Here is a 6,445-nt window from a genome sequence, read left to right on the forward strand (position 1 = left end):
ATTATATTTTAAATATGGTAGAGCATCGTTTCCCTTGTGTTGACAATTGTGTCCCCTAATGCTATCAATTGTAATTAGGGTTACAAAATAGTGGAGCGTTTCCTGAACATTTCCCAAACATTCCAGAAAGTTTACGGAAATGTCTCACACCTTTTCCACCCTAATTGTGACTGCTTTCAAATGGCTTCTTTTTTGTCAATTATAATTTTCTGTCTCCTCTGTTTTAAATTAGGTTTTTACTAAATTTCACCATTTCTTTTTTTAAGCCAATGTAACAACAATACCTTTTTAACACTTCATGAGCACATTTGACCAAATATTACGCTGTTCAAAAAATGTCCAGATCATTTCTACTGGATGTTTAGTAAAGCTGGTTTGGGTTAGCGAGCGCCACCAAAGGGATGAGGCTTAGCAAAGGATAAATTATATTTTCAGAGTGTTCTAATGTAAAACTGATTGTAAATGGGTTGCATCTAAAGTTGCCTCTAAAAGTGATTTAAAGTTTTGTAAAGAAATAAAAGAGAATTCCCTCTCTAATATGTAGACAATTCTGAGCTACAGTGAAATGTAAACCAGTACATATCAAACTATTCTGAGGTTCTGATTTATTTCAGGCTTTGCAATCTTCTAATCTTTGCTGTATTGGCTACAGTGTGAATATATTGCACATTCCCCAGAGCCATGTATCAGCACTCAATGTCTTACTGCCTGTAAATCTCAGATACTTACAGACTGTTTACCGCCCTCCCACTGCCACAAACAGCACTGCCTGACCATTACAATTACAAATAATTACCATCATTAGAGTCTTGCAGGCTAATTGATGAGAGAAACCAGTCAATATGTGTGTGTGTGTGTGTGTGTGTGTGGAGAGAGAGACATCTAAAAGATCAGTGACATAATAGACTGAAAAAAGCACAGTCATTGGATATGGGTTTGGATTGGATTGTCACAAATCTGGATTATATATAACATATAAATACTGAATAGCAAGCAGGGTGAGGGGAGAGAGAGGGAGAGGGAGAGAGAGAGAGAGGGAGAGGGAGAGAGAGAGAGAGAGAGAGAGAGAGAGAGAGAGAGAGAGAGAGAGAGAGCTATTTCACATTTAACAAAAACATGCCATTAGAAATTGAGGTTGGTTACTTTATAGATTTAAAAATTTGTAAAAATGTAAGATGTACAAATTTCATCCTAGAGGCAAAATATGAAAAGACAGCAAAACATCTGCTATTTAGCGTGCTTAAGTTAGGAGGAAATCAGAACAGGATGCGTTTGCCCCCAGAAATAAAGATTTTTACATTTATCTTCATTTATCACAGTAAGCAATAGTCATGTGCTGCTCTCTAGTGTTGAAAAGCGGAATTGCAGTTACATATAATTTATCATCACTATAGAGTAGAATGTCGTCTTTACAGACTGTATAAAAACGGTCTTTACCCACTGGAGCGCAAATTAAACTCGTTTGCGTGTATTTGTAGCTGAATGCATCGCCGTAATAAAACAGTTCTAAAGTCCTTTTTTTAACTAATTTAAATCATTCTCTTGTAAACTGCAGCTAAATTGTGCATCTTTTTTCATCACTATTTCTGCTTACGCTCACAATTTCCATTTAAAATTTAATTTTGTCGTTTTGAATATAATGCTGAACCGCTGCTGGGCCGAAGCGATGTCACTCAAATACTTCAAGTCCCAGAAATCTTAGCGTATTCAAAATGGCGCCCCGTCAATGACAGCAGTGACACTAGCACGCTGAATATTGTGGATATTTAAGTGCCATCGTATGTCCTCGACAGAATGACACTTCTAATTAGAGTATCGAAACAATTACAGAGGCAATCTTTCAAAAATCCTTTATTGTATAGGCTTTTATCGGAGAGCTCGGCTTTACGAAAAGGCCCCGAGAGCAAAGAGGAGTGTACATGGTTGTACGGATCGTCTCAGGAAATTTTATCCTTAGTGCGTGGGCATGTTGAAGTTAGACAGAATTTATCAGCGAGGAAGAGGAGAATGCCCTTTTCAAAGAAGTAGAGACAGCACTTAGAAAAAAGCGATATGAGTTTGACCACTGGGACGATGTAAGTACCGTGGAGAAGTGTGTAAACACTGCCATCCAGCGTCATGTCATAACCGTTGTTTGTGTTTGCTATTCTCCTCGTTTCATGGGCTTATCTTATGTGTAGTGCACTGTTTCTGGAGTTTAGTTACAACCTACCTTACTTTCCAGGTGAACCCAAGACTTTCTTGAAAATGTTACTACTGTAACGTTAAGTGAAATAGGTGTGCTGCTGATTAATAATACTTTCTCTCTGATATAGCGGCCAGCGAATAAAGTATTTGAGCTTGAACCGCGTGTGTTAGCCAATCAGAAATCTATCAGGTGGCCCTCTTCCAATCCCATGAGTTTTGGGCGGGGCTACTATATCGGAACAACCTAAGAGTGGGAAGTGTTTGGGAAACCTGCTTGGAAACAGTCGTTTTGTCATTGTTGGTGCAGCTCATTAAGTTGAAAAACAAAACAAATAAAAACTCATATTTCATAATAAAGCTTAATAAAATATACACAGTGTATTATGCTGTATTATGAAGTACTAAGTGGGTTTAATGTGTCCCACTACACATTAACCTAAAGTAAAACTAAAATAATTTCCGTTAAAATTAAAGATCGATCTACGGGTCTATGTCTTGACCTCAATTGTTCTCCACTTGATAATAAAAATACAACACTAAATAAGGTTGAAAACCTATTTCTAGGGCATTTTATTTGTGAAATTCCTGCTGTTCATTATTGACCGATGGCTATTAATTACCTTCGCACATATTCATTTTCCATATGTCTGGTACATTTCTCTTTCACCACTCAGGCTATTCACGGCTACAGAGAAACAGAGCGCCTGCAGTGGGGAGTTACCTGTGAAAGTGTCTTGAGACGGGTGAGAGCTGTTGCATTTCCTGAAGGCAGTCCACTTCTTGGGCCAATTCATGTTCTGGACCTAGACAAAGAGGGCTATATCAAACCCCATATTGACAGTGTGAAGGTCTGCCTCTCAGTTATTTGTACAGTATTGATGTTCTCCACATTTATCTGTACATTATTAATGCCTGCTGTTCTCTTGCCAGTTCTGTGGAAGCACTATTGCAGGACTGAGCCTGTTGTCCGATAGTGTTATGAGATTAGTCCCAGAAAATAAATCCACAGATTGGGTGGACTTGCTCCTGAGTCGGCGCTCACTTTATATATTAAGGTATATACCCAGCATATTTTTTTATTTTATCTCAAAAACTGGCAGTAAAATAATATTTTGGTCTATTTTAGATGACATTAAAAATTTGAAATGTGTTCTTATCAACAGGGATGAGGCTCGATTTAAATTCACCCATGAAATCCTGAAAGAGGAAGAATCTTTTTTCTCAGGTCAGAAGGTTCCACGTCATCGCCGCATCTCTGTCATCTGTCGAAACCTGCCTGTGTAAAAGAACTGGCACTTGTCTTGGAAACGCTGTGGCTCTTTCATATCACTACCTTTGACTAGAGGTGTTCATCTTTCAGATACTCACACACACAGGTATAGCTAAACATTTAAAAATCAGATGCATTTTCCTGGAATAACCACAAAGAAACAACTGCTCTTTTAACATCAGGATAACATTCACATCATTGAAATGTCCAAACACCTGTATTGGATATATGAAGGAAAAATATTTGTTTGATACAATGTATAATGTCAATTAAGTCAGGGAAATGGATGAAGACAGTGATTGGAACTGCTTTTTATTTACATATGTCTATTAATAAATATTTTTTGCTATCCACTATTGTGACTGACTTCTTAAACATTACTGTTGCATACATTATACAATTTAAACAAATGAACACAAACACTATTAATTTTGGAACAAATTTAATGTTCTATCAAAGGAGATTTACTTTTACAACCAGTAAAAAAAAAAAAGAAAAACGCCAACAAATTTGATAAGAACTGAATGCATAATAAAAGCCACAAAAATGTGATTCTATTCTATGAGTAAGGGCCTTCTCTCAAAATTCAGAAAGTTTTCATGAAAAATCATTGTGTTGATATCACCCATCTTCTCTCTGATATTCAGCCTGTCATTAAAAGACATAAATTATGAATTTACAAACACATCTTTCCTGTATCCCTTACAATATACAAAAACCTACTCTATTGCTTGCTTCTCAGTTTTTCTGTTTTTTTTACTCTTTGGATCTTCAGCATTCTCATCTGGAAATCAATTAACAGCACTTCAACCTGAATGGTTGAAAGGAAGATGACAAATTTCAGATCAAGTTGGTAGCCTTGACCCAAATGAGCTGTATTATTAAAGGAGAGCCTGCTGGTTATGGGCGCTCAGTTTGACTCTCTCCTCAGCTGTGCTCACTCTGTGAGGTAGAAGTGCATCTTGTCATTGGTGTTCTTCCTCTCTGGGTTGAGCCTCTTCAAGATTTGGGCGAGCATGTTGACTGTCTGCTCGCTGCTGAGGCCTGTGCGCTTGGTCTGTAACTTCTTCAGCAGGTCTTTAGTGGTCATCATCAGATGTATATGACTTTCTTCTGATAAACAATTTTTTGGACAAATAATTCAACTCTTGAGTCCATATAATGAAAGTGTATGGGACTCACAAAATTGATGCTTCAAAAAAGTAAACAACATTCCCCTTTACAGTATGCCTGTGCCACTTCATAGGAGAGTTTGACAACACACTAACCAACCGAGTGATATACATTACTCTGTTCACTGAGTTTGGTTTTTAAAGCTTAATTTTTCGAGGTTCCGTACACCTTGCATTATATGGATTATTTAAAAAAAAATCTTTGTGTTCATCTGAAGAGAGAGTCATACATGTCTGTGACAGCATGAGGGTGTGTGAAAGAGAGAATTTTCATTTATGGCTGGAATACCTGACAAATGATTGATCAACATAAAATAAAAGTAAAATGCAATTTGTTTTATTATATATATATATATATATATATATATATATATATATATATATATATATATATATGCTCTTAAAACCACTTTCTGTAATTTATTTCCATGCCATTTTCTTGCCACAATAACATCATGCAGTATTTAATATTTAAATATTATTTTTTTGTATTTAATTTTTCTCTGCAATGTTTATGCTATTAAATCAAACAAGTACAGTCAAAAATGTATCCTTTCATTGGATAATAATAATTTAAAATTGGGGGTGCCGGGGGGAGGGGCGGAATACCATAATGAAATAAAGGTTTTTCTCAAATTCTCGTTGGACACAATTAAGGACAGGAGGTCAGTTTGAGTGGCTAAAGACTTTCCAAGGGTCACAGCTGGAGAATTGCAGAAAATATTTTAGTCTCTGGTTCAGAATACCTTGCAAAAATGATTAAACAGAACCTACATCACCACATATTGTTAGGGAGGGTTACAAGAAAAATTATCCTAGCTCATTCAAAAACAAACTCCATCATAATCAGTTATCAGACATGACTGGAACTTTAAATGGGACTGGCTTCTATGATCAGATGAAACTAAAAAAATTGCTTTTTTAGCAGCAAACACTCAAGATGGGTTTGGTGAAAACAGGGATAAAAAGTACCCCATGTGTACAATGAAATATACTGCTGTATTTTTGATGTTCTGGGCCTATATTTCTGCTGGAGGTCCTGGACATCTTGTTTAGATACATGGCATCATGGATTCTATCAAATACCAACAGATAAAATATCAGTAAGTGAAATCTTACAATGGGCCATGTTTGGATATTTCAACCGTACAATAATCCAAACACAAACCTCAAAAACAACACAGAAATGGGTCGCTGGGCACAAAACCAAGCTTCTGCTTTGGCCAATCCAGTCCTCTGACCTAAACCCTATAGAAAATGAGAGGAGTGTACTGAAGAGGAGAAGCTGTGAATCTAAAGGGTCTGGAGTGATTCTGGATGAAGGAATGGTCTCTGATCTCGTCAGGTGTTCTCTAACCTCATCAGGCATTATAAGAGAAAATGTTTGACCTGTTAAACTGGCTAAATGGAGCGTTTCAATAAGTATTGAATAAAAGGGTGTCCTTAATTGTGGCCAATGTGTATTAGAGAAAAACATTTATTTCATAAGGATATTTCCCCCCATTTTAAATTCTTATTATTCAATGAAAGGATACATTTTTGTGCATTTCTCAAATAAAAGATCAAAAGGATTAACAATGCAGATGAATTTTCACATTCTTTTTTGATCATATTTACCAAGGTGGCCGATATTTTTGGCCACGACTGCAATAGCCTTAACCATGCAATTCATTTGAGAAACATTTTTCACAGAGCTTCACCTAGCTCCAGTTTGTTGGCAGCGGCACGGAGAGTGCTGGAAGTGGCAGCGCTGTCGATAGAAGGCGTGCTGGTCGACTCCTGTTCTTGAACTACGAGACAACAAGAGAGCACTGTG

At 36.8% G+C, this 6,445-nt stretch overlaps 1 pseudogene; it reads left to right on the top strand.

Moving 5' to 3' along the window:
* Positions 1-1,696: 1,696 nt before the first annotated feature.
* Positions 1,697-3,813, top strand: LOC113077977 (alpha-ketoglutarate-dependent dioxygenase alkB homolog 7, mitochondrial-like; annotated as a pseudogene).
* Positions 3,814-6,445: the final 2,632 nt, after the last annotated feature.

The sequence above is a fragment of the Carassius auratus genome, unplaced genomic scaffold, assembly GCF_003368295.1.
Source record: "Carassius auratus strain Wakin unplaced genomic scaffold, ASM336829v1 scaf_tig00023647, whole genome shotgun sequence".
Taxonomy (NCBI): domain Eukaryota; kingdom Metazoa; phylum Chordata; class Actinopteri; order Cypriniformes; family Cyprinidae; genus Carassius; species Carassius auratus.